The sequence below is a fragment of the Cyrtonyx montezumae genome, unplaced genomic scaffold (genome assembly GCF_038088225.1).
Source record: "Cyrtonyx montezumae isolate F1298 unplaced genomic scaffold, pur_monq_1.0 scaffold_0, whole genome shotgun sequence".
NCBI lineage: Eukaryota > Metazoa > Chordata > Aves > Galliformes > Odontophoridae > Cyrtonyx > Cyrtonyx montezumae.
The window spans coordinates 27992438-28018490 of record NW_027071824.1 but is presented as its reverse complement, the minus strand read 5'-3'; the positions used below and the strand labels follow the sequence as shown (position 1 = coordinate 28018490).

The window sequence follows — 26053 nt, the reverse complement described above, 5'->3', positions numbered from 1 at the left end:
TCCTGTGTCCCAACAGCAGAACATCAGTTGCGCTGAGCATTTTGTACCAGCGAGCCTAACAGCTGAGGTGTACATCATGCTGAGCCAGCTGAATTTAAATGCCATGATTAACAAGCTGATGTCTAAATGCTGTCACTTACCAAATAGCCCACTAGCCTAGAGAAAATCTCGCTGGGCTGCAAACAGAGAGCAGAGTCAGAGCTGCTTAAATTCCTTCTCTTGCATCATGGGCTTACGCCACATACCGCACCCAGACGAAAGCTTCAGAAGAGCTGTGCTCATTAGTACCGACCTTGGAAGAACAGTTTGTTTTATTGCCTAAGATGGAAACTAAACTAACATTAGTTACCTTTTTTTCTGTTAGTTTAATTAGCAGCCCACCTCCTTGTAGCGCAAGATGTGCTTTTCTCCCTCTGCTGCTCTCTAAAGGCAGTGGTAATGTCCCACCTACACGGTTCTGCTATTTCTAGTTTGAGCCTGGACCTGGTGAGGTATCTTTACAGGTTTCTAATGGCATACGCATACAACTTGGCACTTTTTTAATCAGTCTTAGGCAGAAAAGCAGTCTTCTCTTTTTAAGGGCAGAGCAAATTCTCCAAGGCATTTTAATGTCAAGGCAGGTCAGCCAGACTAATATTAGCTCTAATTACCACCCTGACTCTTCTTATCTTCCTTACCTGCAGCCCCTTTCTTGCCTGAGACAGTATGAATAATAAAGTGCTTCCTATCTCATCACATCAGCTCACTGAGCAGCGTAAGGAGGCACGCTCAGCAGCAGCCACAATACATGGCTTTGGAGTGCAGAGTCTGACCCAGGTATTGTTCAATGAACGTGTGATTCAACATTCATTAATACCAGCCCTATATCCACCAGACCATCTGGCAGTACAGATTAATACAGGTCAGAAGCGAGCCCACAGGAACATTTCTATCCTATTTTTAACCGTGTGCTTTGGGGAATCTGTGCCAGTTTGCACCACAATCATGACCTGGCTGTCCTGGTGTAGCAGCTCCCCCCTCTTTTTGATGGCCTTTGCATGGCTGAGTAACATTATCCCAGCTACACTGAGGAGACCTTCAGAGGTGGCACCTCTGGGGATCAGCCTTCCAGTTTTAAGGCCAACTCATGTGTTTCCATTGATCACCTGCACAAGTTATTTGGGAGAAGTTCAGCATTATGTCCACCAAGGTGTTTCCAAATCATGCCAAGTAGCAGGGTGAATCTACACCTTTCTGCATCCCTACACCTGGCAGAGCTGGTTCACACAGATCCTGCTGGTTAACCTAAATTTCCTGACTGTTGAGGAAAAGAGCCAGCTGAAGTATTAAGGAAAGAGTCATCCACCTCTCTCTGCTACTCACTGCTTCTCTGCTTTAGGGTGAAAATTGGACAGCAAGCAAAACAGCTTTATAGCTGCTTTATGCTATCCATATACATTGCCTGAGGGGGATGAGCACAAGTGGGCAATGTGGCAGGCCTTGCTCATGTGAGTGTCTCCAAGATTGGGACCCCTGAGCAGAGCCAGATGATCAAGTGCGTGGACAAAACTCTTGGTTCAGCTGAGGCTGGTAGCTATGCTTGGGTCCATCAGGATTCATTTAAGACATGTTGAAGGTGATTTCATTCTCTGCAGATGTAGACAGAGAAGTGGAGCCATGCTGTCTGTACTGTGCATGCATGAGTTCAGGCACAGCCATGACTGAAAACTGAAGCATGTTGGCAGCAGACAAGGATAAGTCTGATCTCAGCTTCGGTCTGGTGAATGTGCAAACAGAAGAGAGCCAAACCTGCTTACAGACCAGCATGGCAATATCCAGAGATCATGACCTTGGGGTGTAGGTCAGAACAGACTGTGGGAGGTCCTGTCAAAGGCCTACAGACAATAAGAACTTCAGATCTGCTGGGAAAATATTATCTGCCATTAGCACAACCGGATCAGCAGATTGATAAATAATTGATAAATAATGTCCCGTGGCTCTCAGGTTTTTGACACAGTGTGTGGTGCCCAAAGTTTCACTTCTGGACTCATGGAGCCATGGCCCATGGGAATCCAAAGTAACTGATTTTGGCTCTTTGCACATAGGTAAACTTCTGTTTAACAAGAAGAAACATAAGCAAAATGTAGTCATAAAATTGTGAAGTAGATGATTAATTTAAACACTTAGAGGATTTAATACTAATAGGGAAACTTAGGAAAGGCTGGGAGAAAAAAAGAGTTCTACAGCTGATTAGTAGGAAGAAACAAGTGCCTTCTCACCATCCTATTTATTTTGGGTATGGTTCAGAAATAACTCATCAGCTCATGTATTTAAACGTCAGGAAAAGGCTTCACATCATTCTTCCCACCTCATAACCAGGAAGATGGACAAGGAGGGGAGGTGCCGGTAGGATTTGCAGGTTTGGCCCTGAGCTGCCCCTGTACAGTGTCACCATTGTGCTGATTACTGAAGGCTGAATCACTGATAAGTGAATGGCCCCTGCCAAGAATTGAAAACGTTTTGCTGCTGTGAGAACAAAAGTATGCAACAAAAGTTAATTTCCAACTCTTTGGGTAATGGCATGCCTTGAAAGGGGAGGGTGGCTTAAGAAGTGATTTTTCTTCCATGGATTTTCTACTGAGGGCTATTAAATGCAAACACACCTCATCTTTCTCTCAGAAACCCTGCGCCAGAAATCGCTGGAAGCTGGAAAATTGTTCCAGGGAAATACTACTGCATGCAGGCCCTTCTCTTGCACTCTCCCTGGGCACCTGTCCCTGACTCCTGTCCAAGGCAATGTACTGGGCTGTAGACCTTGGTTTGATCCAGTGTGTGGCTTTTCTTACCTTTCTGAAGCAAGGAAATCCAATTTATTTCAATTTGATGCCTTTTTCATTACCTTTATCCTATTAAAGGGCAGGGGTCCCATTTATTGCCTCTGAAACAACAGACATTTTGCACTTCAGCCTTGCAGGTAGCCCAGAGTGTGACAAAAATCAGGAACATTTGTACTTGGCATTGTTACTGAATTTCACTTTGACATTCAACCATGTATTTTTGAATATTCTTCCCTGACTTGATTATCCTAAAAAAATCTTGGGGAACTGTACCGTAATTGCTATTCACTTTTTGTTGAATGTCACCTTCTATTTCATTCCTCTCCCTAGTCCATAGGCACAAAAGTTGGAGGCAGGCTGCTGCCACAAGGCTGCAAAAAGCTACAGGAAATCAGTGGGCACATCTGCCCACTCCAGTTTTAAATAAAATTGAAGGACTAAATGCGTGCCCTTAGAAAAAATAAAAAGAAATTTGACTATCTATTTGGTATTGAATAACAACTAGGCATCCTCCTGAAAAACAAGTGTTCAGAAGTCTATTATTATTCCATGTGGATGTCAGAATCAACAAAACCCCTTAACTTTCAAGCTAATAAAACAGTGGTAGGAAAAAATTAAAAAAAAAAAACCTAAAACAGAAAGGGAGGAGAGGGTCAGTTTCCCAAAATCTAGCTAGGCTAGCCTGCATTGCTAATCATCTGAGAAAATTCATCCAGAGTAAAGGGCTGTTATTTGTATTTTTGGGGTGCTGGGGATTGGCAGTCTTATTCTACAAACATCAAATGAGCTTTTGTTGGATATATAGATATATATATACACTTTTCCTCCTAGTTTTCTCCGAAGTAGCTTCCATGTAGTTTCATTAACACTCAACATGTAGATAATCCTTGCCTTGCCTACCTTAGGATGCGTAAACTGGAAAGATGTTAGCAACACCAAGACCCTGTGATCATCTCCGTTCACTCTGACAGTTGTTTAAGGTATCTTAGCCCAGATAACAACAAAACAACATCCCAGGGATCAAATCATAAGCAAGAGGTAATACACCAGGAACGTATTTGGGTTCTAACAATTGGAAAAGAGACATCCTGGAGCTAACTGGTTCTCTGTAAAACCTTGCAGGATGGTTGGTTCTGCCTGGCGTTCTTTCATGGTCACACCTTGTGGTGGGGTGTGCCTGTTGGGAGTTTTACTGGAAACAACTTTATTTTTGGAGAAAGTGTAGGAGAGAAAATTGGCCCAAAAACTACCAAGGAACTTCTGCTGCTCTAGAGCTTTTCAGTCATTTATCCCAAAGCAAGCAATAAAGCAGCTACTGGAAGCAAACAACAAAACAGATCAATGAAATTAGTTATCATCACTTTCTTTTGCAGATTGTTTCCTCCTCTTTTCTTCCATATCCAGCTGAGAATTGATTCTGAAATCCCTGAATTTGTTCTAGACAAGCTTCCCACAACTACATAGTAAATATTTTTCAGAAGAAATGTTTATTTCAGTGACCAGCTCAAGCACACCATAATGTCCCTTGCAGATGGCCTTCAACTTTCCGCGCAAAGCTTGGTTCTGAAGTCACTTTTACATGTGTGCAGATGTGTGTATGTATCTATATATGTACAAATTCCAAAAAGATTTTCAGAACTTTTGGTCTGCAGAAAGCATTTCACCACCAGCGCATTTCGCAGCATGGTCATGCCTTCTGGTCCTGCCAAGCTTGTGTTTCTTGAGGGAGGGCAGGGGATAAGATAGCTAAGAAACGTCGACTGTCCCCAGGGGCTGGCTCCCAGCCATAATTCATGCAGTTTGCTGCAAGTAGAGATGTGAGTAACACTTCCCATCTTGGCACCACCCCAGAGAGTAATGACTTTCAGTTTTCATTCTGTTCTGACCTGTGTTTCAGACACTGGGAGAGCTGAAGAAGTTTTCATTTAAGTTGTTCCCAGTTCATCTGGTGGTATTGGAAAACAGTGTCTTCACCTTTTTTTTTTTTTTCTTCTTTTCCTGAGGTGGCTAGACCAAACTCAGGATACAACTCAGAATTCTGGTCGTGTCAAATCCTTTCTTAGAACATAGAAAAGAGTCCTTAGAGTTTAAAGGGACCTTTAAAGGTCATCTAGTCCAACTCCCCTGCAGTGAACAGGGACACCTACAGCTCGATCAGCTTGCCCAGGGCCTTGAAATTCCCCAGGGACAGTGCATCCACCACATCTCTAGGCAACCTGTTCCAGTGCCTCACCACCCTCACTGTAAAAGACTTTTCCCTTATATCTAACTTAAAAGCATAGATTTTATGTGATAATTTAAGAATTTTCAAAGTCAATACTTTAAGGAAGAATAGATGACCCTTCTATATCCAGTCCATTTACATGTGTGTATACACATGTACATATATGTTCACCATATATATATATGTAAAAACCTAAGATGAGCAATAAGTAGGGCAGTGTACAAGAAACTGCAAAAAATCCCAACTTTCATATCAGAAACATTATGTAAATGCAGCTCAGTTTGCACAGAAATCCATATCAAAGTGCAATTAAAAATTATGTTTCCCTATAAGAGACTTCTGTTTGTGAAAGGCATTTAAAAAGTACTGTTTCACTGGGCAGACCTTAATGTTTACGTATTTGTTATTCATAAAGCAGTATTGACCAAAAAATAATAATAAAAAATAAAGACACAAAAGGTTGAGTATGCTCTGAAGAAAAAGTTGAACAAAATTCTGTGGCCAAGCAAAATTGTCAGTGCAGGTTTCTCCTTTGTTCCCAAAATAAGCAAGGTGTCAGTTAAATTCCAGTTCACACAAGGTCATAATGATGTCTTCTTCCACAAATTACACTGCAGTTTTAAAGGAGAAAAAATAATCCAAGCCATCCTCTTGGCTGTGCTGGCAGTAATAACACAGAGCTGTGGATGATGGTCATTCAGAAGACAGATAATCAAAATCGGTAAGCAGGTTTTCACTGGCTCAGTGTGAGTCAGAGTTCATAGCACAGAGTCAAATGGAGGATTATGTGGAGACCCAAGGAACTTGATCCGTGCAGCTTGGATAATTTAGTGCTATAAAGAAGTAGGTTGCTTTGTTTTCTCACCCAGACTCTGAATCTGTTGCAAGCTTTGTTCCATCACCATGAACTTCAGATTCAAAAATCAGTATTTCACTTTGAGATCTCGTATCCCACTGGCCCCCATTTGCTTTATCCATTTGTATAAGTAGTCTCTGCAGCAAACTGCTGGCAAAATATTATTAAACTGACTGTGGAAAGTATGCAATATGCAAATAGGTGCAGGTGAGAACGCCTTGATAATTGCTTAGCATAGTAAAGACCCTTCCAAAAATTTCAGTTTAATATTAGAAGTACAGAAGTCTTGATTTTCCTGGCAGTTGATTATCCACTGATTCAATTTTTATTTTCTCTCTTCTAATTTTCTTATAGGTAAAGAAGTTTTTTCTATCAGACTCACAGTGAGTGGATGAGATCCATAAAATATACATACCATTCACAAAAGTGCCAGGCTTTACTCTTATTGAAAAATGTAGCAGTGATGAGTAATAGAAGTCCTCCCTTTGTGGAGGTGGAGAACAGCTCGTAACATTCCAGGCTTCTTTTTTTCAGTACTGCTCCTGCATTTTAAGAGATCATATTTATTCTTGCTTGCTTTTCAGTTTTGACTGAAGCCAACAGACACAGGCAAGAATTCAAACCTGCATAAATCTCATTCTGCATTGCAAGCTTTGTGTAGGTCTTCAGCTTCTCACTGAGATATGGGAGCTTGACCTGAATAAGAATTCAGTCTTCTAAGTAGTCAGTGTCAACATAGCTGCTTTTCACGTGTTCATTGCAATTTATTTACTAGATTCTTTTTATTGTTTGCTTGTTTTTTGATATTATTAGTCATATAGTGTTGGCACAAAAGAAATCCTGAAATGATCTTACCATTTGGAAGTTCTTAATGTTACAGTGCCACCCCATTACTTTATCACTCATTTCTTCACCATTTCTTTCTGGGTTTTTTTCTGAACCATCAGCTGCTCTGCTCCCCCTTGCCCTGGAATCAGCATCTCTGAAGTCTCTGCATCCCTGGCAAGCAGGCTTCCATGCCCATTAGCCAGGCTGTAGCTGAACATGAATCCTTTTCATGTCCTGAGAGCATTGGGGTGGACGATGCTCTGACATTTGACCTGCAGTGCATCCCTTCCAGCTGCACCCACCCAAGCTGCAGCATCCACAAACTGTGCATCTGAAGGTTTTAGGCAATTGCTGCAGCCCAAATCTCACCCATTTGACAGATTCCCTAAAGACACACTAGATGTAAGCCAAGAAGCACTGATGAAGCAAGGATATTAAGAGTATTAAGAAGAAAGCAGAGTGAAATGCAGAACCTGTCAGTGTGGCCACTCTTGGCTCTTGCCCTTCCTTAGCTCAACTCAGGCGAAACCTCTTCATTTTATTTGGGTGACGGTGAGAAGTGAGACTGTGCCAAGGGTCAGCACAAGGCCTGTAGATCATTTCAGACCTTGGACTGGCCTTCTGCGCAGGGGTGAATTTTGCTCAGCCAGCATCTTTATTATCTTGAAGTAATTTCCCACCTCTTGTGTTTGGTGCCATCTGGAAAAATACCTCTGCTGAAGGAAAAAAAAAAAGAAAAAGAAAAAGCCACAAAATAACTCCCTGTTTATTTGAAAGGTCTAGACGAGAATGGAATTTTCCTTTTCCCTAAAATTATCCAGATGATATATGTAGCATTGTAATTTTGATCTCTGTCTGTTAAGGACATACTCCTGCTCCCACCAGCCTCTGTGCCTAACGCTCCCTTGACTGCAATGAAAAAAAAAGCCCTTGAGCCAGAGAGAGCAAGACCTCCATGGAAAGAAAAGCAATTAGAAGAAAATTCTAGCTTCATATTTCTGGTAATAAAAGAGAACAACTCAGATAAAAATGAATCAAGGAAACAGGAAAGTATGTGGTCTCCAGGCAGGGTTTATGGAGAAGGAATATGTTGTTTCTTCAGTGTTCCCTTTCTTAAATGTTAGACTAAGAAATCAAGGTTTGATTCAGTTATAAATCAGCTGGTTCACACAAAATCTGATGCATTTAGAAGTTAGCTTTATAAACATGTCATTCACTGATGCTGAATGGAGGAATTGCAGTCTACCAAACACCTTCAAGTAGGTCATCTTTTAGGGATTAGTGTAAGTTGCTATCTGTTGACATTTCACATGTGACATCATAAGCTCCTTAAAATGAATGAAATTCTGTTTCTTTCTTTTTCTCTTCTCTTCTTTTTTTTTTTTTCTTTCATTTATTTATTTATTTTTAGCTAAGGGCAAGTGATAGCTAAAATGTTGCAAAGCAGGAAGATTTGCTAAATTGGCCACTGATGTGAGCTGCCTCCTGTTTTGGTTTCCTACTTCCGCAGAGCCTGTTTGCCACTAAGTGCTTTTTGTTTTTTGTTTTGTTTCCTGGAAATTGGACCTTTTCTCTCAAACTGGAACTCAAAACATGATAGGACTGAGCAGAATACTCTTAAAATCCTAATCTGTCATCTTCGGATTCATGATGTGTTGCTCTATTATTTGTCAGAAGTTGTCCAGTAAGGAACATGGATGTGAGATTGATCCTGCAGCTTTCAGTATCAGTCCTACTACTGATTTCATGTGTGACATTGAGCAAACCACCTGTACTGGGTGCTCACAGGTGCTCATAGCTGGCCTCATCCTCTGGGCACCATATTCCCTGCTTAAATGGTCCCTGAAGTGTTCTGTGCCTTGGTGCTACTGCCTGCACATTGGATGTTAAGGTAGAGGAACAATATAACTGCAGTGGTCATGGGTATGGTGTCGTCCACATGCAGAGTAGACCAGTGAGGACATTGTAGCAAGCAGATGTTTACTTTCCAGTTTGTAGTTTGTTATCAGCTAACATGATTTTCTGAGTAGGATGTTGCAGTGAGGTAGCATGGAGGGACTACAGCTTCTCCTTCCTTTCCTGTTCACCCCACACAGTAAATGCAGTCTCTGGTGTTCAGGGCAGCAAGAAACAAACATCTGCACTTCAACCTGACATGGCTCCCTGCTACTAGTCAGGGGAAAACAGGATTAAACAAATCACTGGATTATCATGAATGAGACTAATAACTCAACTGAGCACAATAAATTAAAATGAGAGGTACTACACAACTATGTTTATTTTTACTGTGATGAAGCAGCATCATTTTACTGTGTTCTGAATAATTAAGAGCCATTGCATTGGCCATCTTGAATGCACTTAAGGAAAATATCCTTGTGAAACAGTTCTCTTTTAAACCTTCACTGGAGAAAAAAAAGAGCTAGTATGAATAAGAGTATGCCAAGTATACTATTTATAAATGTCATTTATTTATACATCCTTTGTATATTTGTGTATTCATTGAGACCTTAATTTCTCAAGAAGCTTATCTCTGTATACTATTTACTTGTCTGGAGTGACTTCCCCTTTTGGACCAGTAAACTAAACATATAATTGTTTAGAAACTCTGTGAACTTGCCAAAATATGAACTCATGCGCATGGAAGGGGCAGGAGTTCAGATTTCAATCTGGCCACTGAGGGCGACACGTGCTGTCCTAAGCCACTCTAGTCAAGTTGTTCATCTAAGTTGCTCTCCAGAGGCTGTTTTATTGGGAGAGAAAAAGGGTCTGACTGCCAAGAGGGAGAATACTGTCTGCTGAGATGTATCAAGGCTTTAATAGGGAAAGCAGAGTATTCTTTTTTTTTTTTTTTTAATTTTTCCTCCCCCTGTTTTGAGGGACTCTGGAAGTGAATACAATCTGAGAAATGGTAAGTCCCTGTGGGGCCAAACTTTCCCCCTCTGGGTCATGCTCTGCTGGTCTTACAACTCACTGTGTTGGACCACCGGCTACCCCTTAATATTGTCTATTTTTAATATGGTAAATGATCTCCTAATTCCTGAGTCCTTTCCTTGTCTTCTGTCCTTCTGCTGTCCCCCATGTCTGGCAGACTAATGCAGCCCTTTTCCACATCCATCCTTCATGCAGTCCCTTTAGCAGCAGGTGATTTGTTAAACCAGAGCTTCTGGTTTTCCTCCATCTCTGGCAGCAGTGTGGTACATCCTATAGGCATGCAGCAAGGCAGCCCCTGCTAATGGTTTGCTTCAATACCCTCCTTTCTTACTGAGGTCTCCCTGCATCAAAATCTTGGGAACACATCTTCAGCCTGCACGTGTTTCGCAGGGGATGAGATATTTCAGTCTCCCCACATCTCCCAACAGCTCTTGCTGTTATCACTGTTAAGGGAAGAGAAAAAAAGCGCCCAACACAAAACATTGTTTGACTTCAAGTGAAGAAAAAAAAAGTATATTTAAATGATGGGCTAGTTACGATTAGATAATTACCATAATACTTACTGTAATAAGATTGTCTACATTTCTGAAGTGTGTTTAGTTCAGATGAAGTTAGAACAAGTGCAATTATAGTTGGGTGTCCTTACCTGATTTGCCAAAGGAAATCTTCAGCATGGTACCCAGCACCTGGGTCTTAATTCTTGAGAGTGCCTAGAGAATGAAGGGAACAGTTTTCCAGTGAGGAGGAAGAAGAGAAGAAGAAGGAGGAACTGAAGTCCTTGTCCTAGACTTGCACTACCCATGCAGATTTTGTGTGACATGACCTCAAAAGAGGCACTCACCAGGCACCTGTAGCTAAATCTCAGTCTGTTTAACTAATACCAGAGGTGGAGACCACTTTTTCTCCCAGGATTTCTCTCTAAGTATGATGAATCTGGTGAGTCTTGGCTCTGCCATCTATCATGGGCCCCATGTCCCTTCAAATGCACTTACTCTTGTGGTACAGTGGCAAATAAAATGTAATGTCAGATAAAATGGTAATGTCAGGTAAATCTTTCACCATCCCAACTAGCTCATGGCTACCAGCAGCTATGTGGTGTCAGGATTTCTGTTTCAATCAAGTTTCTGGCTGTAAAATGCCAAAGTATGCAGCTGACTTGGAGTCAGCCAGAGCAGGCAGTGAAGCAGAAATTGTGACGCTTGTGAGCTGGGGTCTGGAGAAGCTGTTCAACAGCAGCTGTATTTTTTTTTTTTGAAGTTCACAGATAACGATACAAAGCATTACAGCATCTTAGAGCCTGACAGTGTAGCTTCTTTTCCATAGACAATCCTGCACTCAGACAGTATTTCTCAGCATTTCCTAAGTCAGCAAACTAAACAAAAGCTGTTCTGTGAGCATATGGAAGATGCAAGGGAGTCATGCAATGTGAACAGCGCACAAGAAAAGCTAAAGCTTTCCACCACTCACCCCATCATCTGAATAAACTCGAGCAGTTCACTGCAAGGAAACCACACTGTGAGGAGATCATTGCAGCTCCCTTCTGCAGGACACAGCTCATCTGGTTGAATTTTCTTCTTGTTTCTTGGATAATTACCACAAGAAGCTTGTACCCACCTCCAGTGTTGCAATACCTGTCACAGGTCGGTGCATGGTGTGGGTGAAGGCTGGTAAGCTGGAAAACTGCATACAATAAAAGAGCTGGCTGGGGGAGGACAGTATGGCACATGATGCTATGGTGTCATTGCCATGTTCTTTGAAATGCCTTTTTGACACATTTTGGGAGGTAATGCAGCCGACACGTATGGCATCTAGCACACTTCTGGTGGCGTGGCAGGAATCCAGAGGAGTTAAGAACTACAGCTAAAGTGGGAGAGGTTGTCATTCCTTGTCTCAAAGACTTAGGAGCTCAGGTCAAACCCTCTGGGTAAAATCAGTGACTAAAAAGAATCTCTGCAGGTGATTTTGTAATTCTTGTATTAACAGTGGGCTATGTTTCATCTTGAACAACAGGTATTTCTTCTCAGACTAATTACGTCTTTCTCATGTGTCACAAGTGAATCTTAGATCCAAACCCAGAAGGAGTCCTGCAGAATCAATGGCAGCACTTTTAGGGAAGCATTAGGGGGATGATTTGATAGTGCATTCTTGGCCGGTGTCAGTTCCATTGATTTCATATGAAATAGCTGAACATTGCTGCTCGTTAAGAGTAGCAAAAAAGGTAGTTGCTACTCCCTGCAAAGATACCGGGATAGTGGTGGAGGGGAGTCTAAATTAGAGCCAAAACCCAACCATTTGTCAGAGCTACCAGCCTGCCACAGAGCACTCCAGCCTCTCCCGCGACAATATCTTCTGAGAGGAGACAACTTTATGGGCACCTCTATCTTCCTCCTCAAGGTGTGGCATGAATTCAAAGAGCATCTGAAATCTGATATGGGATTCCTACTGGGGCTTTGACAACCAGCCTGCTTTTACACCTCTTTGATATACACAAATGCCCTGTCAGCACACTTCCTCTCCTTCTGCATCCCTTGGCTTACAAACACCTGCAGGTCTGTGGTCTTCCAAGCAGCATCCTACCAAGATGCCAGTCCATCTGCCTGCTATTAGTATTATTCCCCATCTTCCAGGTCTGCATTGCTGTTGAATGATTCTGTGCTGGCTGGCTGACTTTTGTTCACTGTCTTCAACTGATTGCCAGTTCATCATGCATTGCCCAGTGTCCTAAGCTACTAGCAGGTTGCTGTTAATTGCCATTTGCTTATTTCACAACACTATTTATTAGCATCTTCCAGATCTTAACTCCAACTCATGCACTCCTGTGTATCTTAGAAGGAGCTCTATTGCTCTTCAATCTAAACCTTCAAAAACAGTCTGTGTTTTGAAATTATCACAGTGCAGACAATCCTTTACTGGAGCACAGATAGCAAAGTGAGAAAAAACAATGATCTGGAATCAAAGGCAGGGAAGTGCTTTGAGATGTGTTGATAAGAAGTGCGATATAGATGCTGCATTAGAAGGATTGGCAGATTTCTATCTGAGCTGTTCCTCCTCCTGGACGTATTCCTCTTTCAGTGTGAGCGTTTCCTCATCCTCACAGTCCCTGTGGCTGTGATGGAGCATTCCCAGACCATGTTTTGACCAGTGGTACACAGATATGGTTGACTTCCTGTTCATATGCCCTTCTCTGAAGCCAGCAAGGTCTAGGTGGTGGTTCCTGACTTGTGCAGACCCCACACACAGTGTCAGGAAGACAGGTTCAAACACATTTGACAGTTGTCTTACAGTAGGTAGTCAGATGAAGTAGGTGCCGTGCCAGCTACCCGCTATAAAACAGTTGCACACAGGAAGATGTGACACAGTTGGTTTTGATGGTTTCCCCTGTGGTTTTCACTTCCCTTTCTGGTGAAAGAGATGCAATTGTAATTTCTCTCATTTCTGCCCTTTTCAGAATTTGTGGAAGTATCCTGTCTGCGTTTCCTTTTATATCAGCATCTTCATTTTCCTGTCAATTCTGAAGCAAATCCAGTTGCTTGAACTGATTAAGGTTAAAATGAAACATTCCTCTCAATCGTCATTTTACACATAAAATCATGGAGTTACAGAGCAGTTGAGGATAGAAGGGAACTCTGGGAACCTTCTGTTTCACCCCTCCTGCCCAAAGCAGCCAACATATGGGGACAAAAAGTAGGAGTGTGCTCTGCCTGTCACTTCAGTGAAATGCATGCAATGATCTCAGTAAAATGCTAACACATTTCCAGTGGATCTAATGAACAGGCCTCGCTTAGATATTTTGGAATGCAGATGGTACTTGGAATTCATAAAACAAGCCAGAAGCCCTTTCCTTGTCTTCATCACAGAGATTAGCAATAAAGATATAAAATCAAATGAATGCTCATATACTCACTCAAAATTCTAAGTTATTGATATAATAGCACACCAGTGCTAAAATACTGAGTGATTTTTGTAAGCAGAGTGCAGTGAGTTACTTGTGTGCTCACAATTCTTCAGCTGCATGAAGAATTCCCTCTTTTTGTAGCTTCCCAAACAGCTTATTTATTATACACATAGGAGATGCACACACACTGTCAACTTTTTGACAGGAGTAAACACAGTGACATTTTCTAAAGAATGTGCAAAGGCAGCTGCATCCAGTGTTTCTCTGCTGGGATACCTGGCAGAAGCGCACTGACATTGGGGACCACCTTGTTCAGCATGTGCTCTGTTTGGATCCTACTTTGAGTCACTTACCTTTTCCATTCTCTCTCTAGGCAATCAAGTCCTTATGCTTAACATGCAGGGAAGCAGGCATTGCAACAGCCCAGCTTTAGGCACCTGAACTCTCTGTTGGATGCTGGACAGTGGAAAGCAAATCCTTACTAATTTTGTTTTTCCCAAGACATGCTATTGTGAATAGCAGCAGCAGAGGGACAGTTTCATGAGCAACTTGGGCAGTGGCATGAAGAGCAGGACAGCAGAGGCAGTGAGGAAGAGACTCTGTGAAGCACACTGTGCTAAGCAGTTAAGCTAAACCCATCTATGCTGGTCTCCAGTGATTCCAGCACCACATCAGAGGGAACATGGATGGGCAGCTGAGATGTTAGCTTCAACCACTTGTGGTGTTGGCACATCCTTTCTGTCTTCAGCTCAGGTTCAGTTTCACTCTGTTCCCAAGTGCTCTGCACTAAACAAAACCGATTTATAGCTTAATGTGGAATATTTTAAATGGGAGCATTTTAAGTTAGAGCTTTTTGTTGTCCTTGATCAGCTTTAAAACAATAACTAAACTCAACCAGCACAATTCAGTAGGTGTTTAAGACAGAAGAAATAGGACAGTGATCAGGAAGGAGCATTAGGGAAGTGTGGCCAGGTGTTTAGGTCCAGATGACAGCCTCAAAGCCCCTGAGCATTGCAAGCATTGAAATTCAGTATCTTCTTAAATCATGAAATCAAAAACTTAAATGAAACTTAAAAATAAATTAGTTTTAAAATCCAACTGCTACTTATTTAGAATTAATTTCAACTGTCATACCAAAGTCAGGTGAGTCTCAATATTTTGTGGAATTTGGTCAAATTACTTCAACATTAATCAACCCCTCTGCATTTTCAAAGAATCTAGGAGGAGAGGTGTCCTTTATTTAGAAAGTGCAACTGAGGAATTTTACCGAAGTGCCAAATTGTGATTGAAAATGTTCACCGTTATTTGTTCTGTCATAAAACTACTGTCCAACAATCTCACTGTTTCAGGAATGATTATTAATGCTTTCTTCTTAGAATTATGTTCTTAAATGGCTGAGCACTTAAGCAGACAGCCTGCTATTGAAAATCTTATTGTCAACCTTGAAAATCTATTTGTTACCTTTCCCTGCCCCTATCCTCAGCAATGTTTATAGATTTGATAAGCTTGAAAACTATATTTACCTTTACTATTTAGGACTGTACATAATAACTTGGTCCTTGTCAGACTTCTAAATACAGAGTATAGACTGGAAAACAATCTTACAGAACAGTGTTTGCACAGTAAAGCCTTGTCCAGATTGACTCCACATATGTATATGTGCTCATATGCATGCATTCATGTTGTGGACACCTCAGATTAAGGAACATAAAAAGAACAAGTCATTTTGCAGCATAGAAGAATAGAAGAAAAAAAAAAGAATAAATTTCTGCAGATAACTGGAGTCTGAGAACTCTTCAGCTCTTTAGGGCCTCTGGATCCTAACACCAAGTAAGACCTAGGATTGCAGCCAACAAACCAGATGGGGATCTGCTGGACATCACATCTCTTGAACAGACTTTTGTTCAGTTCAAGATAACTAGTCACATGCTGCTGGGGTGTGCTTTTTAGTGCTGTGACTTTTCTCTGCCCAAGGTGGATGGTCGCAGAGATTTTGGAACACCAATTTTCCATATATTTTTTTAGGGTTGGCTTTTCTTGTCTTCCAGAGCATCTCTTCAAAATCTTTGGACAAATCTGGTACAAGACCTATCTCAAAGCTAGGCAAGTTATCAAAAACTTTTAGCCTTATTCCCTAACCAACATCAACCTCTATGTATCCTACTTGGAAAATTACTTAAATATAGTTTGTGTTTTGCTTCCCACAGTGCCTCCCTACTCCAAATTTATACAAAATCCATAGAAAGAAGACCATTTTTGTGGAAACTGGCATGGTCTTATCTGGATGAATGGTCTTGAGATAACATTGTGTCACCAATTTAGAGAAAGTTCAGCATAAAAATAGAAACCTCTACTTTAAAAGAAACCATTATAAACATTAGTTACTAAGCATTTGCTGATCGGCGCTATTTTGCATGGATATTCTAAAAGATAAATTTCATTATGGTGAGTCTCTTCTCAGAAACAGCTGATACACAGTATTTTCCTAGCACACAAATGGGCTCCAAGTCAAGTTGTTTGTCAACTGGAAATTTCATCTTGCAAGGGAAAAGCTGTTTTAAAGTCAATCAGGAGTGAAATTCATGCAAAGCAATAAACAGTATATCAAGTTTGCATTTCTTAAATTGCTCTACCCCTGCAGGAAATCTGGGTTTTACAGATCCCTATTGTTGATGACCAGGAATTGCTGCCATATGTAGTGAATACTGCCAAGAACTACAATCCAGAGATGGTTTCAAAGCTGTAATACCAGCGTTTTGGTGGAAGCATTCCCTTGCAATCACTTAGAAACCTGCTTCTTTATCTTCCTACATACATTACCCTGCTTCTCTTTTCTGCACAAATTCTCATCCTTCTGTCCCCTTTCTTTTAATTTTCTATTCTGCACATTCATGTTTCTTCTTTCTCTGATCTTTTCCAATTCCAATAACCCTTCCCACTTTGCTTCACATGAGAAGGCTTGAGGAGGGTATATTTGATACTCAGAGATCTGGTACCTTAGATCTCAGCTATAGTTAGATGTCAAAATTCTTACGTGCTCATGTTTTCGCACTGGCTTTGCACTATATTTCTATCACTACAAAAGAGCCTTTAAAAACTTACCAGAACTCTAGCTAGTGTAAATCTACATAGGTGCACTGAAATGTTTTGCCTTGACTTTGATGTGAACATATTTCAGACCTGAATGACGTAAGCTGAACTTGCATCTGAATGCAAAATCATAAAACAGCTAATGTATTTCTATACCAAAATAAGCTTAGGTGAAAGCAAACCAATTAATCTGTTTTCCAAGAGCCTGCCAATTTTTTGCTGTTGTTATTTAAGAGATGTGAGTGACATATGAAATTTGCCATGGGAATCAAACATACAACTGTTTAAATTGTTGCTCTCTCGATAAAGATGTTTTCCAGTTCTCATCTGCACAACTAAGGATTTGCTTATCTGATTGCTAGAATCAGGGTATTATGCTCGGGTAAAGTAATAATTTTTATTGTATTTAGTAACAAAATAGGCTGATTTTTTTCCATTTGAAAGTACAGGTCAATTTGTATTGAATCTGCATGGTTTCTCTTTAAAGCCCTTTGAAGAGAACACGTTTTTTTTTTTTTTTTTTTTGTAGGGAACCATAAAGTAGATTTAAGCTGATACTACCACTATGCAGAAGGCAAATTGCCAGCACTGCTGACATCTATGAGTACAGAATCTGAGTAACTCTCAGAACTCCCTCAGAGTCCTGCAATCTATTCCTTCTGGCATGCCTTGGCTGCTAGCTCCTCTTCCAGACATCCTTCAGCACATATCCATCAGGCACAGCCCAAACTTTTAGGATCTCACCTCTGCCTGGTGCCTAAATAGGAGCTTGAACACAGCTTGTGCTAGGCCAGAGCGGTGGAGTCCTGTCTGTAAGTGGTTGATCCAAGAATGGTGCAAATGGAGAAGCTGCTATTCAGATCCAAGCTCTTCCTTGTTGACCTCCTGCTCTAACAGATCCATCTATAGTGAGACTCTTCACCTTTGAGTACTATGCCTCAGAAACAGACTGTGAGTGTGGAGGCCCTCATGCACAGTGCTTTTAAGGAGAATCTGGCAGCCGACAGGCAGGTGGCATGCAGAGCCTGGTGCTGCTCTTGGGTACAGAAAATGTACTTGCACCTTCCCACCCCTCCACCTGCTCTACAGTTCCTCAGACACGGTGAGACATTTGGAGCAGCACTTGCCTGAGCCTCTGAACAGATCTAGGGTACGTGACAGGGCTTCAGCCAGGGTGGCAACCACAGGTTCTGCCCAGTGACAGCTCAGAATTGCTGCGTTTACAAATACCTCTTAGAAATCAGTGCCAAAAGTAGCATGACAGGTACCTAATGGAGGTGCAGTGGTGAGTAGGTAGGGAGGAGAATGAGGAGCTGGGAGCCTGCCTTCTCTTCCTGCTTCATTGATTCACTCAATTTCTGCTTCCTCCTCTGTACAACAGGAGTTTCTATGCCCACTCCCAGTTCTGATTAATTTTCATACCCTAATTTTCATAATCACCTATTAGGTTTGTTCATGATTTTGAAAAGCTTTGCCAAGGAGAAAGACTGAAATAATGGTCTGACTTCTTCCCCAGCTCAGGAGAGACTCGGCAGTCAGTGGATACTGAGTCTTCCCATGCGGCAGGCTTATACCTCACTCTTTGAGGCATGGTAGTATCAAAAAATGAGGCAAACTCACCGGTTTGGCATGTCAGAGAAGAGTTGCATTCCCACAAAGGAACTTGTCTGCCCAACTTGGATATTCAAATTTTGTCAGACAGGATCTCCCTCCAAGGTAGAGGAGTTTCCTTCTGTCTTGTCTTAGGAGCAATGCAGGCATTTTGTTTAGGAAAATTGCTTCGTTAGGGACTCAAGCATAGGAATAAGGCAGGTGCCAAAGCTTGGTGGATTAGAGCACCTCCATGAAAACACCAAGTGACTGAGGACAGATCACAGCATGATGCAAGCCCTTAGCACAAATAGTTACGTTCTCTCCCTTTTCTGACTTCATGTTTGTGTTTCCTGGGTTGATGCATCAGAACCCCAAGCTGAAGTGTCCTCTATAAGAGCTCTCTGTCTCTCTTTCAACAGAGAAACCACAGTGAGTGCAGCTTGTCTGTGCTAAAGGCAACCTTGGCAAACATCTCCTTATCAGCTGGAGAAATCCTTGAACAACCAAATTACAGACTGACCTCACATAATTGTTCATCAGAAAAGATATGTAAGCATGTGCGTGACTTAGCATGAACTGCGTTACTTTCTTACTTAAGTGGAACTTAACAATAATGTAAGTGCTTTCTAGAATGAGAAAAATGAAAGGGCAAGGAAAGGAGAAGAAAAGGGAAAGGAAGAGAAAGATAAGGAGAATTAAGGAACATAGAAAGATAGGGGAAAGCAAGACTGGAAAGATGGAAAAGGAGTGGGAAGAGAGACTTGTAAAACTGGCAGCCTTTTTTTGTTCCACTCTCGTTCCTTCTCTGTATCTATCACTCGTTCAGTGCTGCTTTTGTTTTATCACTGTTCAGTAAGCATACCAAATCCCTTTGCAAAAAGTCTTGAACCACAGATGAGTTTCAATTTTGCTCTTGTCATAGTCAGTAGCAAATCTGTTTACATCAGTGACTATGGACCTTGGCTTTGCTTGGAAAACATCAGATCATCAGAAAGAAGGTCATCTTAGCATGTTAGCCTGGGCTCTTTGCTGCTTAATTCATTTTGGGTTTGGTATAATTTTGTTTATCAAGCACTGATGTGAAACTTGGAATAACCCTTTTCAGTCTTCTGTGCAGCTGATCTGGAGGATGTTGAATAGGTAGCACAGCCAGACTGGGCAGCTACCATCTCCTTAAGATGCTACTTGAGGAAAAGAATTATATTAGAAAGGAATGGGAGTTTAACTTTTTTATTTATTTATTTTTCTCTGCTTTGTCTAATGGAGCTCTCTGAGCTCATTTGCTTATGATAATCCTGAACTATTATTTTATTTAGATCTGTTTCAATGTATCACTCTTGTTGAAGGGATGAGGCCTATAACACTGGTATGTCTGGGAACAAATGCAAATACATAGGAATTTGAAAGATCTTGTAAATATTTTTGAAAGTGTGTTTTAATAACACTGGATATCTTTTACCTTTCCTGAAGTGTATGTAAACTAACATGTTCTGAGGCAGAAATCACAAATCTGGCCAGTGAGCAAAGATATGTATTGCAGGAAATATTAACAGTAACAGTATTCTCTGACCTTCAGTAGCATTTGCCCTGTGTTTAACAAGAACATATAATCCTTAACAAGTGCAGAGTTATCATATATGTATACAGCTTCTATAGTCATTACAAGCAATTTATGATCCACTGAAGACCACCACCACTGCTCTCACAAGGATGCTTTAGCATCTTCCCTAAAGCAATCTATCAGATTTAATAATGACTGAGCTTTATATCATCTTCAGTGTGACATCACTTCTTGGCCTAAAAAACATGACATGGAAAAAAAGTAGTATTAAACAGACGTGTTTATTTCTGCATAGAGAGATTTGTGTTCAGAAGCTCCATTGAACTTCCAGACTTCAAAAAGCCCTGTTTTAAGGAACTAAATTAGCTGTAATACTGCAGATAGAATTAAAATAGTTCCTCTTTAAGCTATTTTACTATTAAGATGCATGGCTGGAAAGAATGCTACTGTGTGCATGAGAGGATGTTTCCTTAGTCATGCACTTTTTAATAAATCCAGAAATGCTGTGTACTCTGAGTTGAAACAATGCAGTACAGCACAGTGATTCAGGAGGTGCCTGGTAGAAGCTGTGGGGCTGGGCCTGTGCAGATCTCACCTCTGTACCAAGAGGGCCGAGAAAGACAAATCAGCATTTTGCTGGTTGCTAGAATCCCCTTTAGAAAAATCAGGATAGGCTTGCAAGTACAGTAAAGTGCCTTGGTACCTGTTTCTAAGCCAGAACAACCATGATACATTGAAAGAAGAAGTTACCTGTTTAGCTAGCTAAAACAAGGAAGATAAAGTGATATCTGACAAAAACAGCAGGTAAGCTATGAGTGTATTAAAAAGGAGAAAATATGAAATTCCAAAGGGTTAGTGAGTGAAACAGCAAAAAGAGTGACAAGAGCTAGTGCCTGGAAGGTGAAGTTGAACACATGCAACATGACAGACATTTATCAGCAAGGGTGATGAACCATCAGGATGACCCCTGCAAGGCCCTTTATCCTTGGCCTCGTCACCTGCAGTTCGAGCCTTTTTGAAAGATGGGATTTCACCAAGTGCAGGTTCCCAAATTAATTCAAAGAACAGCTGAATCCTATGGTTTCTATTAGACAAGCCAGAAGAGATCTGCTGTACGTTTTGCCTCACGGTCTGTTGTTGTATTAATGAGTCTTTCCATCACTCCCTCCAGACCAGAGTCACCACTCATGTCTGGAGTGGGGCATTTTCTGTACTATCTCCATAGCAGATTATATTTCTTTTGACAACTGTCAGTTGAAAGATATAATGGGAAGGAGCGGTAATCTCACCATGCTACATTACCTTGTGATGGTAACTCTGATAGTCAGATTAGTGTCAGTAACGGCAAAGAAATCCAGAGCTGGGTGGACGAAGGTCTCTACACAAGCAGAGCTGCCTGGGCCTTGGGAAGCTCACCCTAGCTTTAAGGTGCTGCTGGTGATGTCACTGGAGGCCCAGAAAGCTGACTTCTTGACTCTGCAGTGTGTTTTGTAACCCTTGCTCACCCAAAGCAGCTGTAAATGAATGGCATAAAGTGTGTGCAGGTGGGTCCAGGGTGGCTGATCTCCATTGTATGTCAGACGCAGGGCTTAGAAAGTACAATACAAGAGCCATGGACATACTGGAAACAGTCCAAGGAAGGGTCACCAAGATGATGAAAGGACTGGAGCACCTCTTCTTTGAGGAGAGGGAGCTGATACTTTTCAGTCTGGAGAAGAAGAGGCTCTGGATGGATCACATCAATGTGTATAAATATGAGGCAAGGGTTGCAAAGAGGACAGAGCCATGGGCACAAACTGGAACACAGGAGGTTCCGTCTAAACATCAGGAAATGCTTCTGCACTGTTGCAGGTTGCCCACAGAGGCTGTGGAGTCTCCTTTCTTGGACCTTTAGAAACTGCCTGGACGTGGTTCTGGGCACCCTGCTCTGGGTGTCCCTGCCTTGAGTGAAGTTGGACCTAGTGGTCCCAGAGGCCCCTTCCAACCTCAGCCACTCTGTGCTCTTATGATTTAGTGAGGCAGAGAGGACCTGCAGTCTCACAGCATCTCCCAGTGTGGGACCAGCACCCACCAACTCCAGGACTGTGTCACACAGAGTAGTTAATATCCACCCACTGTGATCACTTCAGATAGGGCGAATTTTTTTTTTTTTGTACAGCCTTCCTATTGAACTTTAATACTCGGAGAAGTGCTGCTGGGAGACAGAGGACACATTTTTTTGCTTCGTGGTCTACATTTGTAAGTGAGGACTTAAAGGTGCCTTTGACGGCTGGGAGTTTACAGCATTTTGGAAAACAGGTCACTAATCTAGGTGCCTATTTCTGTACATATGTTTCTAACTTTAGTCAGAAAGAGGGAAAGTGGTGATCCTCCTGTTTTGAAATGTAGAAGTAATATGATTCAGGAGATCCTTTGCCCAGAGAGCTGTCCATAATCTTTGTCTTAATGACTTTCAATTCTTACCTTCTCATTTGTTTGACCTGCAGTGCTGGATCTGGATAATCTTCTGTAGTTACATGCCCTGGAAACAGTACTTTGTTCAAGACAAATCTACTTCCACACTGCTTTTGGTTGGTTTGTTTGTTTGTTTTCTGTTTGTCAACTGCTAAGTGCTCTTCTACAGTGTGAGCACAACAGTCTGTAAGCACAAATTTTACATTTAGAAGAACGGCATACAGGAACGTTAATGTAAGAGGTGCTGACCCTGAAGGTACCTACAAGGTAGAGCATACCATGTTTGAGATTTGCTTAACTAAATTCCACAGTGCTTGTTGGGTAACAATAGGGAAGAACACATATTTCTTAAATTACCTGTGAGGCTGCATATTGTACATGACAGGTTAATTAACAGGTTCTAGCTGCCATTGTGTCAGCCTTCCTGTACTGCCAGAAGATGGTCTGATTTTTCCATTCACTGTTGTACTAAATTGTACTCCTGGGAGAAAATGATCCAGCCAAGAGTACAAAATGACGATGATTATTGTACCAGGACCTGGTAGTCACACTTGCTTGCCAGTAGGTTTTAATATTTATCATGTGATGATGGCCTGAGTGTTCCAAGTGGTGCTAAATGCTGCATGTGCATGCAGTGAGAAGAGAGTCCCTGCGTCAAAGCAACATACGTATTGCAACACGATAAGGAGGAAAGACAGCGATGACCAGACTGAAAGTGGAAAGGTATGAAAAACAAGGCTTCTGGTTAGAGCAACAAGCAGAGGTTGCAGAATGCAAGGTACCTTACCATAGACTAGTAGGTCACCAGCTTTGTGACCAGTGAGTTTAGAAGGAAGTACCTCTGTGATTTTGGCTTGGTCCCTTCCCACAATCAAGGAGTGGCACAGGATGAAAGGTGAGGGTGTTAGAGGAAAAAATGCACAGCCTCCTATTAAAGGTTGATCTCACAGAGAAGAGTCAGGGCTCAGTTATTTCAAAGTGTAATTACCCAGTACTCCTGTGCTGGAAGATGTGGTGCTCAGAGCAGACACCCATGCTAGGAGGTGAGGCAGCAGAGAATTTAATTTGGACAAATTTAGCCAACTAAAAAGGAAGTGCTTTCAAATGTAGCCCAAGTATCTCTATGTCATGTTCTGCAATGTAAAATAAGTTTTCTAATGTGCTTCCCCCCACCCCCCAGCTATTCCCTTCTACACCCAGTTGGGCTGGACTGAGCTGTGACCTCTGGAAAGTGAAGAGCAAGTGCTTCATTGAGCTGAATGCAGTGGGTTTAATACAGATGGAGGGACTCTTTGTATAAGTGTGATGACCGTATAATGTCTGATACAAAATGGCATCACTGGTTAAAGCAAGGTGTGGGCTTTGAAGTGAAGCCCGTGGCACAATCAAAACATTGAAGATTTGAAGAAGCTGAGGACTGGTGGCACTGTTCTCAAGGAGAACTTCAGATCTTTGCAGACATCTGGAGAAGAGAAGGCTCCAGGGGGACCTTATAGTGGACTTCCAGTACCTGAAGGAGATCTACAGAAAAGCTGGGGAGGGACTTTTATAAGGGAAGGTAGTAACAGCGTGACAAATAACATATTTAAATTGGAAGAGGGTAGATTTATGCTAGATATTAGGAAGAAATTATTTACTGTGACGGTAGTTAGACACTGAAGCAGGTTGACCAGAGAAGTTGTGGATGCCCCCTCCCTGGAAGCATTCAAGGCCAGGCTGGATGGGGCTGTGAGCAACTTGGTCTAGAGGGAGATGTCCCTGCCTATAGCAGAGGGTTGGAACTAGATGAACTTAAAGGACCCTTCCAACCCAAACCATTCTATGATTCTATGATCTAAAGGTTAGCATAAGGACATGAATAATAAGAAGCTGGTTAACCCTGTCACAAGGCAGCAATCTGAATCCTTCTGGAAATGTCTGCTGCTCTCCACTATGCACAAGCCTGATTCCATTCTATGCTTGTTCTGGCCAAAGACCTTGAGAATGAGAAAGCATTACTAAGGAAAACTTGCTGAGAGAACACTGTTTTTCTTTTCTTTTCTTTTTTTTTTTTTTTTTTTTTGCTGCGCAGACATTTTCTTTTTACAGGCTTACACCAGAGTTTTCACTTACAAGATTCCTAAAGCATTTTCTTTTCAGGCTAAAGATCTCTACGTACAGGACTTACACATGTTCTAAAATTGAAAAGAAAAGCAATTCGTTGGAGCAAATAATTCATTAACCACTACATTCTTAGCTCAGTGGCGAAGTATTTTTAAGTGAAAATCCATTCAGTACTTTTAGATTAGTTCCAAAAAGTTTAATAAATACAAAAAGCTCATCACTCTGTGCGTGCTAACTCAGGTTGTTTACAAATGAAACTTTCTGAACAAAAAACTAGATTTGTCCAAATGACTTCTGCTCCTGAAATGTATGGGTGAGTTGTAAACATTGTGAGTATAAAAACATATACATTTTAATATTCTATAAAGTGTAAGCTTTGAATGGTGGTGTTTTTAAAGTCAAGTAATTACAGGGTGGAGAGAATACGTGGCCAGTGGTGGCGGGTTAATTATAAGACCAAACACCCACTACATCTTGCTCAAAGAGCCTTGCAACGATTATACATTGTTGTAACTAATAGCCTAGTTTGGGCCATTGATTGGAGAGCTACCCTCAATTTAAAAGAAACGTGCAACTTCTTCCTAAGTGCCTTCACCATTTATATAAATAATGCTGTAGATCACAGGGAGCTTTGCTTCTGGAAACAGGGTTTATTTACATGATTAATTTATATGATCCACTTGATGACTTTACATAGACTTTTTTTTTATCTCTTTCTTTCCCTGCTTATGGTCAGACAGTTTGTGGTCCTCTTTTAGGACACAGCAGTTCAGGAGAAAATACTTCAAAATAGACATGTTTTATTAAAGAAAAAAAAAAAACGACCAAAAAAAACCCCACAAAACCACCACCACCACCAACAACAACAAAAAACCTTACAGAAAGCCTTTGTTGTATCTACATAGTCTCTAAACGTTAAGTGATTGCATTTCACATTATATGAGACAAGGTCAGGAGAGATCATCTCCTAATCTAATGTACATATCAGCCACTAAATTTCTCCTAATCACTTCTGTGAGAACATCACTCCCCACCTAAAAAGCATTTCCCAGGAAAGGATTCAGTATCAACCTGAAGGTACCAGGAGGATTCCAGTACTGGCCAACATTGATTGCAAACACCTCACGGGGACTCAGTCCTCTTTGAGTGAGACAGACTCGCATGTGCTTCTCATTTCCAGGACTGGTTCAGCTGAAGACAGACAGACATCTTGCTGAAATCAGTGTGAATATTCACATGCTCCAAGGCAGTCAAACTCCTGTCCATCTTGTTGAACATGGATCAAAGAGAATGCTTCAATAAAGACAGACCTGAACCTAGTCCGTGCTCTGAGCCTACCTGCACAGGTAGGCCTGAAAGCAAAGAGTACTATGGAACCTACATGGGTCTTAAGTGAAGTGTTCACTGCTAAATTACTTGGAAAGGTTTTGTTTATAATAAAAATTAAGCACTCTCCTCTTCAAGGAATTGTTTCAGCAGTTTTTTGTTATTCATCCACATATAAAACAAAGGATAAATTTATCAAGGTAAGTGGTTAGCTGCCATTTATACTGTCCAGTGCTTTCCTTCCCCTGAAAATAGAGCAAGGATAATTGAACTGAAAACCTAAAGACTTCCAAAAAAACCAATTATATAACCTGCTATACTTGCTCTGTTTTCCCCTCTACTCCCCTCCCCTTACTTAATTTTTTTTTAAAGAGGC

General features: G+C 41.4%; 1 long non-coding RNA gene across 1 annotated transcript in view; it reads left to right on the top strand.

The window, feature by feature from the left end:
- The window catches only part of LOC136045281 (uncharacterized), a 193923-nt gene extending 168152 nt beyond the window's left edge, over positions 1-25771 (top strand). The window contains exon 4 of the long non-coding RNA XR_010621889.1: positions 25532-25771. This is a non-coding gene — a long non-coding RNA (uncharacterized LOC136045281). The remainder of the gene's footprint in view (positions 1-25531) is intronic.
- The last annotated feature ends 282 nt before the right edge of the window (positions 25772-26053 follow it).